Raw genomic sequence first — 22,702 nt, forward strand, 5'->3', positions numbered from 1 at the left:
TCCTTGTGGAGAATACCGGCTCTGGCATGCCAAGGTAAGGAGGCTTATTCTCCTTGCAATGCTCCTCTGGGAAATTTAATATGCAAATTGCCTCTTCAGTGAAAAAGAGAACTTGATGTCTATAGTGCCATCTATTGGAAAAATACATTCACCAGTAAATGCAATTTTAACATTTTACCACCTTATCTGGCCATGTGGTGTGTGAGACATGATCAGACAGATCCTGTTTCATTTATGAAGGAGGGACTGTGAAAGTCACAAAGCCTATTTTTGCATTTTTGCAGGGCCATCAAGCGGCCTTTACTGTTGTTAGAGGGCCAGTAGTCGACCCTCACTATTGTTAGAGGGCCATCAGTCGGCTATGCTTTGCATAGCCGTATATATTGCTACTACAATATAACGTATCCATCTGAGGTAGTCACATTTTCTTTTTCATATAAATTCTGTAGTGTTTGAAATTTGGATGTTCAGCAGGCGGCCCTCAATTTATAGATATCCAGCAGGCGGCCCTCACAATTTATAAGGTGCAAGCAGGCGGCCTCCACTATTTTTAGAGGGCCAGCAGGCGTCTTGTGTACAGATAAGGCCAAGATAGAGCTTTTTGGTAAAGCACATCATTCAATTGTTTACTGTAAATAGAACGAGGCCTACAAATAAAAGAACACAGTACTAGGGGTTGTTTTGCTGCCTCTAGCACTGGATGCCTTGACTGTGTGCAAGGCATCATGAAATGTGAAGACTCTCAAAGGATTTTGGGTCGCAATATAGTGCCCAGTGTCATCAAGCTGGATTTGCATCCTAGGTAATGTGTCTTCCAGCAGGACAATGACCCCAAACATACTTCAAGAAGTACCCAGAAATGGATGAAAACAAAGCACTGGAGAATTCTGAAGTTGTAATTCCAGCTCCAGTAGCGTCAAGTCTCCCACCACTACCTATTACATACAAAATTTACAGAGAAACTGCTAATAGACAGATTAAATCATTACATTTTTTTAACTTTGATTAATTTCTGCAAAATTTGAAAAATTTCTGACAAATTTGAAAAATTTCTGCCAACTTCAATAAATTTCTGTCAACTTTGATACATTTCTGTCAACTTTGATTAATTTCTGAGTACAGATCACCGTAAATATTATGAATTGGTCAAAGAGTGTATGGAGTGTATGTAAAACATCAATCTAATTATGTACTGTGGAAGAGATGTATGTGGAAGATGTATTTTTTTTTTTGCAGCAGCCCCAGCACTGGCACAGAGTATGAGGCAGTAATCCCTGACTGGATGCATGTAATACGCTATCCATAGTGTGATAGCTCACCCATACACGAATTTCAGATAAGAGAGGTAATATTGTAGAATATAAAATAGATTTTAACTGGGCCCGAAGGTTTTTTTTCGTACGTGGCAGCACCAAACTGTGAACGAACGCAAGCAACCCTGCCTGCTTTGATGAATTTCTAATTACAGATTACCATTAAAAATTTTGAATCGCTCAATGATTGCATGGATACAATCAATCAAGTTATGCACTGTGGAAGATATGTTTGTGACCAGAATGAACAGCCATTTCCAGCTGATTATACCTAGCACATTTCCCTATTGGAAATGCAGCTAATAGCGGTATCAATAGGGAATAGAAAATATTTTTTGTTCTGAAGCAGCACGCAGTATAAGGCAATAATCCCTGACTGTATCCATGTAATACGCTATCCATAGTGCGATAGCTCACCTGTTCATGAATTTCTGATAAGAGAGGTAATATTGTAGAATATAAACTTGATTTTAACTGGCCCTGAATATTTTTTTGGGACGTGGCAGCACCAAACTGTGAACAAATACAAGCAACCCTGCCTGCTTTGATGAATTTCTGAGTGCAGACTATATTGAAAAACATAAATCTGCCAATGATTTTTGGAAAAAAGCAACCAAGTTATGGACTGTGTAAGAGATATATGCGACCATAACGAACACTTAGTTCCTGCTGAAGATACCTAGCACCTGTTCCTATTATAAATGCAGCTAATAGCGGTATCAGTAGGGAATATAATTTTTCTTTGCTTGCTTGAAGCAACAAGAGTATATGGCAATAATCCCTGTGTGGATGCGTGTACAGTAATACGCTATCCATAGTGTGATAGCTCACCCATACACGAATCACTGATAAGAGAGGTAATATTGTAGAATAAAAAACTATGGAGGAACACAAGCCACCCTGCCTGCTTTGATTAATTTTTGGGTGCGGACTATATTAAAAAGCATGAATCTGTCAATGATTTTTGGAAAAAAGCAATCAAGTTATATACTGTAGAAGAGATGAACACTCATTTCCAGCAGCTGTTACCACCTAGCACCTATCCCTATTCTAAATGCAGCGAACACCGATATCAATATTGAATAGAATAGATTTTTTTTGTTTGGTTGTAGCAGCAAGAAGTATAAGGCAATAATCCCTGTCTGGATGCGTGTAATACACTAACCATGGTGCGATAGCTCACCCGTATATGAATTGAAGATAAGAGAAGTAATATTGTAGAATATAGAATTGATTTGAATTGACCTTCCCAACATTAAGGAGTGGCTCTCCTAAACTGTTATTGCGTATGCAGTAAGTTCAAGGGCTTCCAAAAATTAGGATGCACTCCAATACCACTTTGAGGAGACGTAGTGAAGGACCTCAGAAAAAAATGTATTAAAAATTATTAAGGATTGAGTCTCCTATACTGTTATTGCGTATGCAGTAAGTGCAAGGGCTGCCAAAAATTAGAACGCACTCCAATACCCCTTTGAAGAGATGTAGTGGAGGGCCTCAGTCAAAAATGTTTTTTTCCATTATTAAAGAGTGGGTCTCCTACACAGGTAATGCCCATGCACTAAGTGCATGGCTGAAAAACATTTACCCCTCGGGGGTATGCATGTACTGTATATTTTATGGAATGTTAGAGATAGGCCTCTAAAAATAGTTCCTTCGGGTATCATAAACACCCTTGAAAAAAAATATGTGGGTGTTACTTGATAGTCACCCTGGTGATATGATGGTGGAGGATGAGGAGAAGGAGAAAGAGGAGGATGACATAAAATAAACAAAATCTTGCAACGTATACCCATGTCTTGGTGTGAAGGGGTGCCCCCCAAAAAACCCTTCTGGATTTGACTTTATGTTCTGCTGCTATCATCCGGTGGTGTTGAGAAGACTGGCCCAATCCAGCCCTTGTTCATTTTAATAAGAGTCAGCCTGTCAGCATTTTCAGTTGACAGGCGGATGCACCTATCTATAATATAACCAGGGATGCATATCTCTGTCTGAAGCCTCGATAGACTGCGCATGCACGACGTGCAGTCTGGCTCCAGAAAGAATCACGCATCCAGCTGTTACAGGTAAGAGGAGTGTATGGCACCGGAGATCACGGTATGCATAGACACTAAATGCATACCGCGATCTCTGGCGCCATACTAACACACTTACCTGACCGGGAGGAGTGTTGCCGCGGCACCTCTCTTCGCCGGAGACCGGGGCAGGAGTGAGGCATCGGATCGGCGCATGCGCATTGCGCTATCCGGCGCCATTTTACTGAAGACACATTTGCAGTGTGTCTTCAGCAAAATGGTGTCGGACAGCACGGTGGTCCGGCGCCGCACTCCTCCCCCAGCTTCCGACAGAACAGGACGCAGCAGCGCTGGAGCACAGAGAAGAAAGGTGAGTATAACTGTTTATTTTTTTGTATGTGTGTACAGTGTGAAAGTGATGAGGGGGGCCACACATACCAGGACTGGGGGGGTGAGGGAGCCACACATACCAGGATTGGAGGGTTAGGGGGCCACACATAACAGGATTGTGGGGTGAGGGGACCATGCATATACCAGGATTGTGTGGTGAGGGGATAATGCATACCAGGATGAGGGGTACCACACATACCAGGATTGAGGGGTGAGGGGACCATGCATACCACGATTGTGGGGTGAGGGGTACCACACATACCAGGATTGGGGGGTGAGGGGACCATGCATACCAGGATTGGGGGGTGAGGGGTACCACACATACCAGGATTGGGGTGTGAGGGGACCATGCATACCAGGATTGCAGGGTGAGGGGACCATGCATACCAGGATTGGGGGGTGAGGGGTACCACACATACCAGGATTGGGGGGTGAGGGGACCATGCATACCAGGATTGGGGGGTGAGGGGTACCACACATACCAGGATTGGGGGGTGAGGGGACTGTGCATACCAGGATTGGGGGGTGAGGGGTACCACACATACCAGGATTGGGGTGTGAGGGGACCATGCATACCAGGATTGCAGGGTGAGGGGACCATGCATACCAGGATTGGGGGGTGAGGGGTACCACACATACCAGGATTGGGGGGTGAGGGGACCATGCATACCAGGATTGGGGGGTGAGGGGTACCACACATACCAGGATTGGGGGGTGAGGGGACTGTGCATACCAGGATTGGGGGGTGAAGGGTACCACACATACCAGGATTGGTGGGTGCAGGGACCCTGCATACAAGGATTGGGGGGTGAGGGGACCATGCATACCAGGATGAGGGGTGCTACACATACCATTATTGGGGGATGAGGGGCCCATGCATACTTGGTTTGGGGGGTGTGGGGACCATGCACACCAGGATTGGAGGGGTGAGGGGACCATGCATACCAGGATTGGGGGATGAGGGGACCATGCATACCAGGATTGGGGGGTGAGGGGACCATGCATGCCAGGATTGGGGGGTGAGGGGTGCCATGCATACTAGAATAGGTATGAGGGGCCATGCATACCAGGATGGAGATGAGGGGTGCCATGCATACCAAGATGTGGGAGAGGGGCCCATGCATACCAGGATGAGGGATACCATACATACCAGGATAGGGATGAGGAATGGGGTACCATGCATACCAGGATAGGGATGAGGAGTGCCACACATACCAGGATTGGGGATGAGGGGTGCCACCCATACCAGGATTGGGGGTGAGTGGTGCCACGCATACCAGGATTGGGGGTGAGGGGGCCATGCATACCAGGATTGGGGGTGAGGGGTGCCATGCATACCAGGATTGGGGGTGAGGGGTGCCATGCATACCAGGATAGGGATGAGGGGCGTCATGTATACCAGGATGGGGATGAGGGGTGCCATGCATGCCAGTATAGGATGGTGGGGACAAGATGGGGGCAGCACAAATACCAGGAGGGGGGCAGCACATACCAGCATTGGAGACCATATACCAATAAAAATGTTCGCCACCCGGGTATAAAAGAGGTTCAATAGCTAGTTAGTTATAATACCCCTGGCTGCACTAAAAACCCGCTCTGACAAAATGCTAGCGGCAGGACAGGTCAGAACCTGCAAGGCATAGAGAAACAATTCATGCCATGTGTCCAGTTTGGATACCCAATAGTTGTAAGGCTCAGAAGAATCACGAAACACACTGGTACGGTCGCCAAGGTTCTCCTTCAGCATCTTTGCTGACAACTTTTCTCTCCTTGTCAGAGTACCCCGCACATCAGGGCCTGGGTGCTGGGAAGATCTGAGACAACTGTCCCAGACCTTTGACAGTGTTCCCCTGTTTCTGTTGCATCTGGTTTGTGTCTACCTCGCCTGTACTCCTTGGTTATCCAATAAACTGTGACCTCTGCTGCCAGCGTTGTCAGATAAAAGACAAAAAATGGGGAGAGAAGTGCACCATGAAAAGCACCTGGTTGTCCAGTGGGCTAAGGAAAGAGGGGGGGTCAATGGGTCACTCACCTCCATGGGTTGTGCACACCCTGCTCAACCACAGCTGATTGCTCCGAGGCGAGGACCTCGCTGCTGTAGTAATTTGCAGCTCTACCTGGATCTGGTCACGAGATCACGGGAGGTGTAGCCAGTATTGCATCACCGCAGGTCCGTTAACTCGTATACCAATGATTAAGGTAGGCCCAGAGCAGCTCCTACCATGTACCCTCGGACGGGACGTGAATATGGATAAAGAACAAAGCGGTCTATAGGAGCGCTAAAGCCAAAAGAGGATTCAGGACAATATTGAAGATTATAAGGAGACAAACTTTAATTAACTACTTGTGCTCCACAACGCGTTTCGGTAGCGGCCTGCTACCTTCATCAGGTGGAATAAAGACTGAAAGAGGAAATGACATACTTATAGGGGCAACGGACCAATAGGTTTCCAACAATATTATGACCTCATTACACCCTTAATATGCTGGTGGCAAGCCAGCAAACTAATAAAAGAAATTAAGTAAAAAACGATGAATGGTAAACTAGAACTATCTAAAAGAAGGAGCATATCATACAAATCTAAAAATCTAAAAACTATAATCTATTAAAACACATACAAGTTCTGACATAAAAACTAGGACTAGTGTGACAATATGAAAAAATGAAAAAAGGAAGGGGGAGCATCTAATTGAGCACATTATCTATAGTTAAATTTAACCCTTCAAGGGGCCAATGTGCCAAGTTTAAAAATCCAGAAGCTTTCTTTATTAATGATACTACCATAATGATCAGGGGCAGTATCTGCCACCTGATCAATTATCGTGAGTCTCAAAAACTTCAGATCTTTTTGATGTACCGTACTAATGTGCTTAGAAGCACTATGCAATTGATACCCGGTACGAATGTTGTGCCAATGTTTATTAAGACAAGCATGCATCGTCTGTATCATGTGGCCCACATATTGCAGGCCGCATGTGCACTGCAGCAGATACACAACATACATAGATTGACAATTGATATGACAATTGATAGAAAAAGTTTTGGCCGTTGTCTGTGTGAGAAGGTTGTGATCCTATTGGTAATAGTCCCATAACATAAGCACTTAAAAGTGTTACATGAAAAGCATTGGGACTACAGATTCCTTTACCCAATTTAGGTTGAAAAGATGAAAAGAAAAGGTGTTACTAGGTGCCACTAGATTACGTAGGTTCCGATTGCTTCTAAAAATAATTTTCAGTTTATTAGGAAGATGTTTAGAGAGAACCAGATCGGCTTTTAGGATAAATCAAAATTTATTTAACATCCTCTGAATAGTCACTCAGGATTGATTGAAAGTGGTGACTAAACTCCAATCAGATAACGCCGCAACTTTATTTTCATCGACCTTTGCTGATTGGATCTTACTAATACATAGGTCTTGAGTAAGGTGTTTAGTTTTATTAAATGCATCAGCTAATAATCTTTTGGGATAACCTTCTGACTAAACCTTTTCTTTAGAATTTTTGATTCCTAAATGAAGTTGTGATCTTCCGTACAGTTTTTTCGTACCCTCCAGTACTGACCATAAGTAATATTGGTGATCCACTTGGGAAGGTTATCGGAAATATCTATTAGCATACACATGTTTGAAGTGTGTCGACGTGAACACCCTCCCAGTGTCATCAAACTGCACCATCAGGTCAAGGTACTGGAGGGCACTTTCCAAAATAGATGCTGTGAAGACCAGCCCCCAGGGATTTTTATTGAGATACTGTATAAATTTGAGGGTTGTGGTTTTTGAGCCCCTCCATTGAAGAAATAAATCGTCTATGTAGTGCCGATAAAAAACTATATGGCCCAGCACCAAAGGGGACAGCACGATGAAGACAGATTCAAATACGCTCATGTACAAGTTAGCATAACTAGGGGCGAATCTCGTCTCCATCGCGTAGCCCCTTACCTGGCGAAAAACAGTACTTTCAAATGTATAACGTATATTTATTATAAATAAAATGAATGGCTTCCAAAAGAAATTCCTTTTGTTCAAGGGGCATAGAAACATCAGCAGTGATTGATTGCTTGTAACCCCAGGTCATGAGTGATATTACTGTAGAGCGCACTCACATCCAACGTGAAAATCAGGCAATCAGTCTGAGAAGGGAGTTCTTTAAGCAGATTTATGAGTTGGGATGAGTCTTTGAGATAAGACCCAAGGTTTAAGACATACTTTTGTAAAAAGAGGTCGATATAGTGGGAAAGGTTAGATGTTATAAATCCAATGCCTGATATAATGGGGCGGCCAGGGGGTTACGGATATCATTGTGTATCTTGGTTAGGAAGTAAAAAAACAGAACTCGGAATCCTTTGATGTCAAGAAATGTTCTCTCTTTTTTATTTAAAATACCTTTCGTATAAGCTTCTCTAATAAATTCTTTATATTTCAAAAAAATTTGAACGGATTGATCTGACTCCAACCTTTCATAATAATTACAATCATCCAAAATCCGTCTACCCTCCCCAAGATACCACCCTCTATCCATTAACACCACCCCGCCTCCTTTATCGGTACTCTTAATTACAATTCTTTATACGTAGGGAGTTTATAGCCTGTCTTTCATCATGCCTAAGTTTATCATATTTCTTTAAATGTTCAATTGAGCGAATGTTTTTAAGTATGAGCTGTTGGAACGTTTCTATATGTGATCCTTTATGGTGTAAAGGGTAAAAGTTTTTTGAACCACCCTTCACAGTCACATGCAAAAATTACTTCCCCCATTAGGGGTTGAATCAATAGTTGACATATTATTAGAAGGCGGCGGAAATACAGTTGAAAATTTACTTTTTTCTTCTATTAAGAAGTGACGCTTAATAGTTAGTTTTGTAAAACATTCATTCAGGTCTAAATATAGAGTAAAGGTATTAAGGGGGGAGTTAGGGCAAAAAGGAAGACCTCGTTCGAGTAAGGTGATTTCTCCATTTGACAATTTGTAATTAGAGAGATTAAAAATCTCTGTATTACTAGCTGGGGTATTCCCGTTGGTAAGGGGAGATATTATATAGCCTTCGTTCTCTTTAGGGTCTGATCGCAAATTAGAAGAGAGTTTGTGGATACCTCTCCCACTCCCTCTACATCCCCGTTGTCTCTTTTTCTTTTTGGATGGCGCCCTGGTGCCACCCAGAGTGATTTTGGAATTTTTCAGAGTGCTAACAGGTTTATCAATAGATGGTATCTCATTTGTAGAAGAGGAATTACAAGCATTATTCATCACTTCCTGTACTGGTAATATTAGAGAAGACGCAAAGCTTTTCAATGGTGGTAAAATAACCTGTAGATTAGAATTAGGGTTGAGCGAGTATGTTCTGTCCGAGTATGCTCGGGCCGAGCTCCGAGTATTTATAGCTGCTCGGTGATATGGTTGAATCGCTCCCGTATGCATGATTTGCAACTGTTTGACAGTTTTATTACATGTGAGGAATGTGTAAGAAATAGACATTCCTCACATGTAATAAAACTGTCAAACAGTTGCAAATCATGCTCGGCCGAGCATACTCGCCGAAAGGGTTAATAGAACATACTCGCTCAACACTAATTAGAATCAAAATTTGTGTTAACTATATCTTTCTGGGGGGTTAATATAGTGTTCAAAAGTCCTTCATTTTGGGAGGACGATCCCATTGTATTAATTGTACTTTCAAGTGACAATTGAATAGGGAAAAGTGGTTCCAAAGTAGTAGAGTTTCCAATAGGAAGTTCTGGAGTTGAATCTATTGTTTGTGAATTAGAGAAAGTACTTTGTGATTGGGAATTAAGGTGAACTGTTAGAAAGGACAAATCTGTAAATGCATTAGGGTTAGGGGCAACTAAATGCTACGCTGGGACAAGGATGTCCTTGCTGATGGTGGTGGTTGCAAGTGTGCAACGACAGATGCAGGGTGGGAGGCATCTTCGCCTGCGCCATGGACAGGGGTTTGGCGTGCAGGCACAACAGCAGAACATGTAGTGGTGTCACCAGCAGACATTGTTTCTGGACCTTTTCGTTCAGCCTAACTAGTCGGGTGCTTTGCTGTCATGTGTCTGAGCATGCTGGTGGTGGTCAGGCTGGTAGTTTTGGTGCCCCTGCTGATACTAGCATGGCAGATGTTGCAAATGGCCTTTTTCAGGTTAACTGGACAGTTTTTAAAAAAGAGCCAGATTCTGGAAGACCTAACAGTTGGACTGGCTATGCATGTCACCTTACCAGAATTGGTCAGTGACTTCATCGTCCACCACCTTGTATTGTCTGTGGCTGCTCAAATATATGGGCATTGCTACATGCCATCTCCTCTTGCCCTGCTTGAAGCAGACAGAGCGAGATGGCAGAATCTACAGTTAGGTCCATATATATTTGGACAGAGACAACATTTTTCTAATTTTGGTTCTAGACATTACCACAATGAATTTTAAACAAAACAATTCAGATGCAGTTAAAGTTCAGACTTTCAGCTTTCATTTGAGGGTATCCACATTAAAATTGGATGAAGGGTTTAGGAGTTTCAGTTCCTTAACATGTGCCACTCTGTTTTTAAAGGGACCAAAAGTAATTGGACAATTGACTCCAAGGCTATTTCATGGACAGGTGTGGGCAATCCCTTTGTTATGTCATTCTCAATTAAGCAGATAAAAGGCCTGGAGTTGATTTGAGGTGTGGTGCCTGCATTTGTAAGGTTTTGCTGTGAAGTAAACATGCAGTCAAAGGAGCTCTCCATGCAGGTAAAACAAGCCATCCTTAAGCTGCAAAAACAGAAAAAAACCATCTGAGAAATTGCTCACAGGCATCATGTGACCACAACGCCGACGTCACGACAAGTGAGGCGTGACTCAGCGCTGGGGTCCCCACGGTGGCCGCTGGGTTGTGGGCGGGGTTACCCCCCGCATCACACCCGGCATCCACCGCGTGCTTTCCCAATGAATGGGGAGAGGCAGAGCACGCGGTGGATGCCGAGTGTGACACGGGGGGTAACCCCGCCCACAGCCTGGCATCCACCAGGAACCAGGAAGATCGTGACCCCTGGCTGCTGCCAGTGTGGCGCCCCTGAGGGTTCAGTCGCCACAGGGGTACTGCACCTCAGATAGAGGTGTGATATCTCCTCTTCCAGGTAAGGATGGAGCATCACTCAAGACCCCAATTCACACTCAACACTACACCACTCCTGTCCTGTAGGGGGCCTAAATGCACCAGGGTGCTGCCCCGGCCCGTGATAGAGGAGATGGGGGGAACGAAAGATAGGGGGAACCATGTAGTGGGTGAGGGTGGAGGACACACTTTTAGGAAGCACTTATTGATTCATATTTAATCTATGGCCATCTTAAGTTCAAGGTCTTTGATTGTGATCTTCTGTCAGGGTCCAGCAAGAGTCTGTAGCTGGCTGAAGATTCACGGTCCTCGCTCTCTGGCCTAGAGACGAGGAGCGGGACAGAGTTAACCACTGTCTCTGCCCGGTCAGGGTCCTGTTCTAAGAAGGCCTAGGAGGGGAGCAGAGGAGATAGGCTCCACTGGCAAAAGCATTCCAGGGGGCTACGGACGGAGCTGAGTCACCACCTGTACCCTTCACTCTGGCTTAGCCAGAGGGATTCCTGCTGCAAAAGGGGTAACCGGCCCCTGATATCTGACTTTGTCACTTCACGTCTCAGCCAGAAAAGCCCGGAGGCTTAGTGGATCCCAGGGGGATACGGACGGAGCGGAGTCGCCACCTGTATCTCTTAAACTGCGTTTACCCAGTGGGACCCGGCCTTACACCACGTTCATAGCACACACAGTCAGGAGAATGCTCAGTGGGAGAACTTACCCAGGAGAGGAACACACACCAGCGGGGTCTTGACAGGTGCTCCTGATCTACCTGGGAAGTGCTGAACCCCCTACCCAGTGGCCGCAGTACGCCGTGTGTAGCAGAGAGAAGCTTTGCGGCTGAAAGTTCATCTAAACTGAGTAAAGACCCGGATGATTTCATCCACCGCCTTCGCTTGTTTATTCCTGCGCGGCACTGCACCCATCATACCTCCATACAGTTCATCAAACACTGCCCTGAGGCCTACTCCGCCTGTGGGGAGTAGTACCAACCGAGCTGCCAGAACACCAGCCTCAGAGGACTGTTGCAGCGCTGGTGGCCTTCACCAGAAACCACAGGTGGCGTAGTCGAACAACCACTCATCCAAAAAGCCCATTATTTTCATGTGACAGCCCTGGGCACGGAACGGGTCTAGGCCATGACTGCATCCCCGCAACACCTACAGTGACCCGGCTCCAAGTAACCCCACCGCTCAGGGAGGGCGTCTCACCAGCAATTGTCGTGACATCAGCGGATGTCAGAGCCAGCTACAGCCAGGGGTCACATGTTGCCTCTGAGTGGCCACCGATGGCGCCGCTCACAGGCATTATCAACAGCAGAAGGTATTTACAAAAAGTCTTAGGGACCTGGGGGAGATACATGGGAGGGTAATCTAAAGTACCGCACAACCCCTTTAAGCCACTTTGTTACCATTTTGGCAGTATGCTTTGGGTCATTGTCCATTTGGAAGACCCATTTCCACCCAAGCTTTAACTTCCTGGCTTGAGATGTTGCTTCAGTATTGCCACATAATCTTCTTTTCTCATGATGCCATCTATTTTGTGCAGTGCACCAGTCCCTCCTGCAGCAAAACAACCCCACAACATGATGCTGCCACCCCCGTGTTTCACAGTTGGGATGGTGTTTTTAGGCTTCCAAGCTTCTCCCTTTTTCCTCCAAACATAACGATGGTCATTATGCCCAAAAAGTTCAATTTTAGTTTCATCAGACCACAGGACATGTCTTCAAAAATTAGGGTCTTTGTTCCTGTGTGCATTTGCAAACATTAATCTGGCTTTTTTATGTTTCTTTTGGAGTAATAGCTTCTTCCTGTCAGAGTGGACTTTCAGCCCATGTTGATACAGTACTTGTTTTACTGTGGATATTAACACAATCTTACCAGCTTTCGCCATCATCTTCACAGTAATCTTACTGTATATAAACTTTTGCCTTTACAGTAAGTAATAAAAATACCTTAAAACATTCTCTCTAATTATGCCATTTGGAAAATTTTAAACATTATGGTAATCCTAATTGATAGTGATGGGCGAACCCAAACCGGAATGGCCTACTGCCATTTGTCAGGAGGAATGGGCCTAAATTCCGACCAACTATTGTGAGAAGCTTGTGGAAAGATCTTCAAAATATTTGACCCAAGTCATTCAGTTTAAGGGTAATGGTACCAAATGCTAATGAAATGTATGTAAACTTTTGACTTTGCAGTAAGTAATAAAAATGCTTTAAAACATTCTCCCTCATTATTCGGGCATTTGGCATATATTAAAAATTATGGTAATCCTAATTGCCCTAAAACGGGAAAGGTTTATTCTGATTTCATGTCAGATATTGAGAAAAACATGCATATGTGTCATTTTATATAGTGTATGTAAACTTCTGATTTCAACTGTACATACCCTCGGTTACCGTATCTCATACAGGCGAATCCCCGAAGCGCATAGTGCCTGCGCTGGAGGGATTCATTAGTCTGCAGTCACACAGAGTGACTGCAGACTTATCACTTTTGACCTATCAACCCCTTTAATATTCATCAGAATGAGCCCTTACAAGGACTGTTAGTGTAGGTGAAATTAATAATAGTGGTGTGGAATCCCTGTTTAAAATAAGTGCCAATTCTCTGCATCGCTCAGTTGCATCTCTCCCTACTGTGCCTTTTTGACAGGTAGACTGTGACGAGCATAGGGCCCTGGGTTTTATATAGACCCGATGACGCTATGTGGCTAGCCAATCACTGTAATGCCACAACCAACATGGCTATGGCATTACAGTGACTGTCAGGCAATCCCTGCATGTTAATTGGCTTCCTAATTTGTGCCAAACATGCTGGGTGGGGACTTGAGCTACTGCCCGAACATTCAAAAAATACTCGCTGAGTAACAAGCCTCTCAAGCACTGTGATGCTTGGGCGAGTCGTGACGAGCATGCTCGCTCATCACTAGTAATAAGAGATGGATTCCTTTGTGTTATGGAGCAGCAGGAAGACAAAAAAGCTAGAACAGCAACAGCAATCTCACAAATTTTTTTTCCTGTACTGTAACTGTCTACCTATGTACAGTATGTAGCGAGAGACTATGATTTATCCTTATCCCTCGGATAGGTCATTGATTTTGGATCAGTGGAGGTCTGACACTCAGCATCTGGGCATACTTATTATATAGATCCTATTGGTAATGGACAGAGCAAGGACTGACAGATTCGACTTGAAACAAAGATGCATTATAAGCCAGGCTCAGAGAGGAACACGGTACCAGCCAGAAATCTCTCTTAGCGCCAGACAAATGATGTGTGTGTAAGCATGTGGAGCTTGAGACACGGTCATTTTCTGACCACACAGAGTTTTACTATGGAAATTATTTTGTTCTGTGGTTGGTGTTTAAATAAAACAGTCATGTGATGAGTTTCAGTGATACATATACAGACGCAGAAAATACAAATATGCTCAATAATCAAACACAAGCTCATAGTATAGAAGCATTAATTGTAACAATAAATTCTTAATTTACACACTTTTCAAGTTCATTCACAAGTTTTTTTCTGGTCATTCTAGTCTACCCTAGCAAATATATTTCCTACAGATGTAAAAAAAAAACATTTTAAGATGTAGAAAATCCAAATAATACTTATATACACGGAAACATACAGAATGTAAGTTTTTGTGTGTATTCAACATTTGTAGTATTTTGCCAGTCAGGCAAATGAGGCATAGAGCTGGCCAATCATCTGAACCTGATGAAATAGGACAATTATCCAGTGTGTATGTGGGTTTTCTGACTCTCCTCCACAGATGATGTTAGGGGAAATTAAGACCATGAGGTTTGAATTCAAACACTCAAACTTTTTGCTCTTTGGCAGCAACTTTTCCCTCTCTCTGTATTGAAAAAATAAAAATGCTTAGGCAAGCCAGTAGCACATGTGTGTGTGAAGGAGTCTGGAGAAGTTGCTATCCTTGCCTGACAGCTATCACATGTTTATGGCCAGCTTTCGAACTTTGATGAACTAACCCCTTTGACACCACACTCAGTATACTGCAGGAAGCCTATATCTCCATAAACTGCACAGCAGCATAATCATGACATAAGTGCAAATAACTATTCCCACACCTAGAAGAGGATGGTCAAAATTGACAGCTGGCCTCCAGCACCAATTTGCTTAGACTGGAGGTAATCGAAATCTCACCAGTATTAACCCATTTAACCCTCAACTGGTGAGGTGGGGTTTGCCACACCCCAGGGAATTTTTGATCGGCTGCCATTCTTTGAAAAATGCTGGTATGAGGATACGTGTCTCACTAGCTTCCATCCATTTGTGAGTGTCAAAAATTTGTTATACTCATGTGTAATCAATCGCCAATAAGAAAACGATTAAAACAAACGTGATCTTTGCATTTTCTGTAAAAATAAGAGATTTCTAAATACTGGGGTATAGGAAACCCCACCTCACCAGTAGCGTGACAAAAACCCCACCGCACCAGTTGAGGGTAAATGGTGCAATGTCATTCATGATGAAAACGAAGGGAGGGAGCTGCCTTTTTCTTTTATCACTCAGAATGTGATTGCAAAAGCAAAGTTCCTATGACTAGGAAAAATCCCCATGACTGACATATGTATATGATAATTAAAGCTGTCCTAATTAGGGATGAGCAAACCCAAACCGGGAAGTTCGGATTTTGTACCGAACACCTCGTGTCTGGTACCGAACCCCGAGCACTGACTTTTTACTGTTTTCTGTTCGGTTCTCCAGTCCAATAAAGCTTGTTAAAAGGCTGCAGCGCAGCCAATCAACAAGCTGTTAGACTGTGGGCACTTCCGGAGCCATCACAGCCATGCCAAATATTGGCATGCCTGTGATTGCCCGACACAGCATGTCACTCGGCCTGTATAAAAGCCAGATCACGAGTGCCACCGCCGTTATGTTCTTGTTAGTATAAGGATAGGATGCAGCTGGAGTGAGGGAGACATTCTGACTTCCCACTCTGCAAACACATTGCTGAGTGTACCCTGCAACCCCTATATGGGCTATTTCTTGGGTAAAAGCCGCTGTGTGTACTCTGCAAACCCGGCTGTGAGAGTACTGTACTAAAAGCCGCTGTGTGTACTCTGCCTCCCCATCTATGGGGCACTATGCCTTTAAGGCGCTGTGTGTACTCTGCACCCTCCGCGTGTGGGAGTACTGTGCTTTAAGCCGCTGTGTGTACTTTGTAAATCCGTCTGTAAGAGTACTGTGCTTAAAGCCACTGTGTGTACTCTGCCTCCTCTGCCTGTGGGAGTACAGTGACTTTAAGCTGCTGTGTGTACTCTGCCCCCTCCACCTGTGGGAGTACTGTTAATTTAAGCTGCTGTGTGTTTTTTTAGTAGTCTGAGAAATAAATAATTGGCATCAGCTCTGTCATTGCCATTAGTAGGCCAAAAAAAATCATTTTTCTTGACCTCTGTGTGTTTTGTAGTAGTTTTTCAAATCAATATATCACATTAGCCTTCTTGTTACCATTTGTATGCCCCAAAAATAATATTTCTGGAGTGGTGTGTGTTTTTTTATTAGTCTGCAAAATAAAAATTGGCATCAGCCGTCTATTTGCCATTTCTCAGCCCAAAAAATAATATTTCTGGAGTGGTGTTTTTTTTTATCAGTCTGGGAAATAAAGATTGGCATCAGCCATCTCGTTACCATTTTTAAGCCCTAAAAAGAATATTTCTGGAGTGGTGTGTGTTTTTTATTATCTGGGAAATTAAAAATTGGCATCAGCCGTCTCTTTGCCATTTCTCTGCCCAAAAAATAATATTTCTGGAGTGGTGTGTGTTTTTTACTAGTCTGGGAAATAAAAAATTGGCATCAGCCAGTAGGGCAAAGAAATAATTTTTCAGGACTGCTGCGTGTTTTCGATTAGTCTATGAAAAAAATAATTGTCATTAGCCATCTCGCGGCCATTTGTAGGTTAAATAAATACTTTTTCTTGCACAATTTCTGTTTTTTAGTAGTCTGGGAAATGAACAATTGGCATCAGCTGTCTTGTTGCACTTTCTATGCCAAACTAATAATTTTACTGTACCACTCTGCGTGTATGAGTAGTGTGTATACAAAATAAGTGTACTCTGTAGCAATTTTTTCCAAGTAGTGTTTGTAAAAAATAGGTGTACTCTACAGCACTTTTTGGCGAGTAGTGTGTCTAAAAAATCTGTGTACTCTGCATCGTTTTTTGTAAGCAGTGTGGTGTAGGGATGGTACTCACTCAGGTGCGGTTTGAGGCGAACAGGAGGCATGTTCCTTTAAATGTCCGTAATGGTTTATTAGCTTCATAAACTGTTCAAAAGGAAAATGTAAACAAACAGCCTGTAGGGCAGGCAAAACAAAGATAACAGTCCTTTTATCAAAGTCTCTGGATGGCCAGCACTGTGGTCACACAGGCTGGTGTAGCATCCAGTGTCCTGGCTTGATCTGCAGACAAAACATACACAGGAGGCCTTCTCCCTCCAAGCACACATACCATGTGCCAAACAACAGCCTCCATTTTATAGTTTGTTAACCCCACCCAGAGGTGAGGTATGTGGGTTGCTGGACCTGCCCATTCTCTCCTAGCAACCCATAACCTGGCTCCCAGGTGCAACAATTAGTCCTCTTAGTACATGCGTGCACTAGAGAAAATACTCTGGGTTACATCACAGAGACCAGCCATTTCTGTGATGCATACCTCCCATCAACTACGCAACCATTAGCCAAATTACATACCTTGCCCTCTGCCTAAAGCCATGGGGCTTGGCACCTTCTACTGCAAGACAGGAGATTCTCGAGAAGGCATCGGCATTACCATGTAGCTTCCCTGCTCTATGTTCTACATGGAAGTTAAAATCCTGTAGGGCTAAAAACCAGCGGGTGACCCTGGCATTGTTTCCCTCATCCATCTGAGTTGGGCATGGTCGGATACTAGTCTAAATTTTTGACCTAAGAAGTAGTACCCTAACGTGTCCACCGCCCACTTTACGGCAAAGCACTCCTTCACTATGACTGAATAATTTATCTCACAAGAGGACAGCTTCCTACTCAGGTAGAGAACAGGTTGCTCCTCCCCATGTATCTCCTGGGAAAGGACTGCTCCCAAACCGACATCTGAGGCATTAGTTTGGAGTATGAACTCTTTCTTAAAGTCGGGGGCCACCTGGGCGGGTTACTTACACAGCACCACCTTCATTTCTTGAAAGGCGAATTCCGCCTCTGCAGTCCACTTGGCCATAGCCGATTTCGTCCCCTTAAGGAGGTCAGTCAGAGGTGCAGCCGTCATTGCGAAGTTTGGGATGAACCTTCTGTAGTATTCCACAATCCCCAGGAAGGCTCTAACCTGCTTTTTTGACAGCGGTCTCGGCCAGGTTTGGATTGCCTCCACTTTACTGATTTGGGGTCTGATCTCGCCTCTACTAACCACATAACCCAGGTATTTGGCTTCTTCTTTCCCCATGGCACATTTCTTCAGGTTTATTAAAAACCCCGCCTTCCTGAGAGCATCAAACACCGCCTGGACCTTTTCCAGATGACTCTCCCAGTCCGGACTGAAGATAACAATATCGTCCAGGTATGCCCCGGCTTATTGCTTATGGGGTGCAAGAATTCGATCCATAGCTCTCTGGAAGATTGCAGGGGCCCCTTGCAGTCCAAACAGTATCCGGACATACTGGAAGCATCCATCCAGCATAGAAAATGCAGCCTTCTCCTTGGCTTCCTGTGCCATGGGGATCTGCCAATATCCCTTCATCAAATCCAAGGTGGTTATGTACCTTGCTGGCCCAAGCCTCTCGATCAGCTCGTCGACGCATGGCATGGGATGCGTCGAATTTGGAGACTTCATTCAACTTTCGATAGTCGTTGCAAAATCTCCACTCACCATCGGCTTTGGGACCAAGACAATTGGGCTCGATCAACCGCTTTTGGATTCTTCAATGACGCAGAGTTTCAGCATACGAGCCACCGCTTCGGAAATCAACTCTCGTCGGGCCTCAGGTATGTATACAATGGGGCTTCAAGTTCACCCGCACATGTGGTTCCATCCGAACCTCGTGTTCTACGACCCTTGTGCAGCCCGGCAATTTTGAAAACAGATCCCGATTCTTCTGCAGTAACTCCCGACACTGCTGTTTCTGGGCCTTCGCTAGCGTTTCCGCTATTGCGACTCATCCAACGTCACCTTCAGGCTTGCCCAGCAAGCATGGAGCTACCACAGCTTCCCTGTCTTGCCACGGCTTGATGAGGTTGACGTCGTATATATGATACGGCTTACGTCGTCCCGGTTGATGAACCTTGTAGTTCACATCACCAAGCTTCTCCATCACCTCATACGGCCCTTGCCATTTGGCCAAGAACTTACTCTCCACCATAGGAATTCGCACGAGGACTTGGTCTCCCGGACTGAATTGCCTCACTGTGGCTGATCGGTTGTAACCCTGGCCTGAGCTTGTTGTGCTTGGAGGAGATGTCCTTTTACGATGGGCATCACCTTTACAATCCTCTGCTACATCAGTGCAACATGCTCGATGATGCTTCTGTGGTGCGCGACCTCGGCTTCCCAGGTTTCCTTGGCTATATCCAGGAGACCTCGCGGATGTCGGCCATAGAGGAGTTTGAATGGCGAGAACTCCATAGATAACTGTGGAACCTCTCGGATGGAGAACAACAGATACGGTAGGAGACAGTCCCAGTCTCTACCATCCTTTCCTACGGCCTTCCTCAGCATACACTTTAACATTTTATTAAACCTCTCCACCAGGCCATCTGTCTGAGGATGGTACACTGAAGTTCTCAGTTGGGAGATTTGCAGGACCTTGCATAACTCCCTCATCACTTTACTCATAAAAGGTGTTCCCTCGTTGGTCAGGATCTCCTTTGGTAAACGTTTCCGGGAGAAAACGTGGACCAATTTGTCAGGGGAAATGCTTCCAGATAACGTGTGGCTTAGTCCTGGATGAACAAGATATATTGATGCCCATGAGCAGATTTAACCAGGGGACCGACCAAGTCCATAGCAATTCTCTCTAACGGTACTTCAATAATGTGCAATGGCACAAGGGGACTTCGAAAGTGAGAGGTTGGGGCGGTTAGCTGACACGTAGGGCAGGACCTGCAATTCTTTAGTATTTCCCGGTGACACCCAGGCCAATAGAACCTTTGCATAATCCGTTCCTGCATTTTTTCCACCCCTAGATGTCCAACCAAGATATGCGAATGGGCCATGTCCAACACCTTCCGTCTATAGGGCCCGGCACTATTAACTGTTCCACCAGCTCTTTCCTCACTTTCGTGACCCGATACAATAACTCCCCACTCACCATAAAATAGGGAAATCTTGTGTCAGCCCCTGGCTCCTGTGAAACCCCATTTATGACGGTGACATTATTGAAGGCTTCCTTCGGAGATAGGTCCCTATGTTGGGCAGACCCAAAATTCTCACTGGTCACCCTTAACTCTGGAATATTAGACTCAGGGGACACTACCTCCTCATCCCCCAAAAGGACACAAAAGTGAAACCTGTCTGACTCTGGGTGTGGTGCTACCTCATCAGGGTTAACTGGTTTCCTATCTGAACCATCGAACCTGGAACCCTTCCCCCACAGATCCCAAAATAAACAAAAGTCCCGGCCTATAATTATAGGGTGCAACAAGCACTGAATGACGACAACCTCGAGGGATTCAGTACAGTGGGCCGTTTCAATGTCCACTCTGGCCATAGGGTAGTCCTTAGTATCACAATGGATGCACCGTATGCTGACTTTTTTCACCGGGATCAGTTGGAGAAGAAGGGTGGCCCTTATAAGACTCTCAGAATCTGGCAGTGCCGTTACTTGCCGCCCATTCACCTTCATGGGACACGCTTGTGGCCCCTCGCTGGGTGGACAGTTCACACTGCAGGCCAGATATGCATAGTTTTCGGCTATGAACTGCGATAACCTTACTGATGTCAGTGCTCGTCGCAGCAGCCAGATTCACATGCTACTGTCAGTGTGTGCCGGATGCCGCGGTGAGCGGTCACATTACTGACATGTCATTCAGAGATTTAGATGGAAACTCAATGTAAGTGCTCAGCGTAACTGTCCAAAATGTTATGTAAAATACTCCAAACAAAAGTTTCAAATCTATCCACAAAAAAATCAAGTCCCCACTAAAGTCTGTTATCTGTCAATGGACATATAGAGGGCTTCAAATTGAAAAGGCTCTTAGTCTCCTAAAAGAGATCCAGCAAATTCTGCACTCCCAAATCAAAATGTCTCCCTCCCTTCTGAGCCAATCGTGAGCCCCACAGTTAGCATCCATGTTTGACATTTCTGTAGCGATGAGAACCCACTTAATTTATGGGGTCCATGTCTCCAGAAGCATGAGATGAGTTCAATGTATAGGCATTACAATGTATGGGCACTACACTGGCAGATTTGCAATTTTCACTCTGTAACATTCACTGCTGCTTGTTTCTTGCAAACATCCATGGAGTCAAAATTGTCACTGCACCTGCAGATAAATTCCTAGAGGGGTGTAATTTCCAAAATGGGGTCACTTCTAGGTGGGACTCTGCTCTTCTAGTACTTAGGGGATCTGTATATGAAATCTGAAAACTATTGTTCTCCAACGGTCAAATAGTGTTCCCTCCCGAGCCTGTACAGCCACATATGGGTATTGCCACGTTCAGCAGAAATTGTGTGACTAATTTTGGTGCCATTTTTAGCCACTTTCCAGTGCAAAATATTAAATCTGGGGCTTAAACAAAATTTTGTGGTAAAAATGTAATTATTTTTTTTTACCGCCCAATGGTATAAAATTCAGTGACACACTTGTAATGTCAATATGATCACTGCACCCCTAGATAAATTCATTGAGAGGTGTAGTTTGTAAAATGAGGTCACATATGGGGAGGTCCTGCTCTTCTGGAACCTCAGGGGCTCTATCAATGTGACATGGCACCCTCAAATCATTATAGCAAAATGTACACTAACATATGGCTCTCCTTTCCTTCTGAACCTTGCAGTGTGCATCAAAAATAGTTTTCAACCACATATGAGGTATCAGCATACTCAGGAGAAATTGAGTAACATACTTTGTGGTCCATTTTCTCCCATTATACCTTTTAAAAATTGAAAACGTGAGGCCAAAGTAACATTTTAGTGGAAAAAAATGGTAATTTTCCATTGACTCATCCCAATGTTATACAATTGTGTGAATCACTTGAGGGTAAAAAATGCACACCACACGACTAGATGGATTCTTCCAATGATGTTGTTTTCAAAATGGGGTCACTTGTGGCTTTTTTGATGTTTTTGCATGTCAGGGGCTCTTCAAACCTGACATGGCATCCGCAATCTGTTCCAGCCAAAATTGTGCTCCAGAATTCAATTTGAGCTCTTTCCCTTCCAAGCCCTGCTGTGTGCGCAAATAGTCGTTTTTCACCACGTATGGAGAATCGGTGTACTCAGGAGAAATTGCGCAACAAATTGTATGGTGTATTTTCTCCTGTTATCCTTGTGAAAATGAAAAATTTGGAGCAAAAGGAATATGTTTGTAGAAAAAATGTAATATTTCATTTTCACAGCTCAAAGTTATAAAATTCTGTGAAGCATCTGTGTGTTCAAGGCGCTCACCACACCTATAGACAAGTTCCTTGAGGGGTGTAGTTTACATAATGGCGTCACTTGTTGGGGGTTTCTACTGTTAAAGCACATCAGAGTGTCTGTAAACCTGACATCTTTTCCAGACAGTTTTGTGCTCCAAAACTCAAATGGTGGTCCTTCCGTTCTGAGCCCTGCTGTGCATTCAAACAATAGTTGTCCACCACATATGAGGTATCCACGTACTCAGGAGAAATTGCACTACAAATTGGTTCATTTTCTCCTGTTACCCTTGTAAAAATGTAAAATTTAGGGCTAAATTAACATTTT

This window comes from Phyllobates terribilis, unplaced genomic scaffold (genome assembly GCF_046119375.1).
Source record: "Phyllobates terribilis strain yellow unplaced genomic scaffold, ASM4611937v1 Scaffold_8__6_contigs__length_399053987, whole genome shotgun sequence".
NCBI classification, from domain to species: domain Eukaryota; kingdom Metazoa; phylum Chordata; class Amphibia; order Anura; family Dendrobatidae; genus Phyllobates; species Phyllobates terribilis.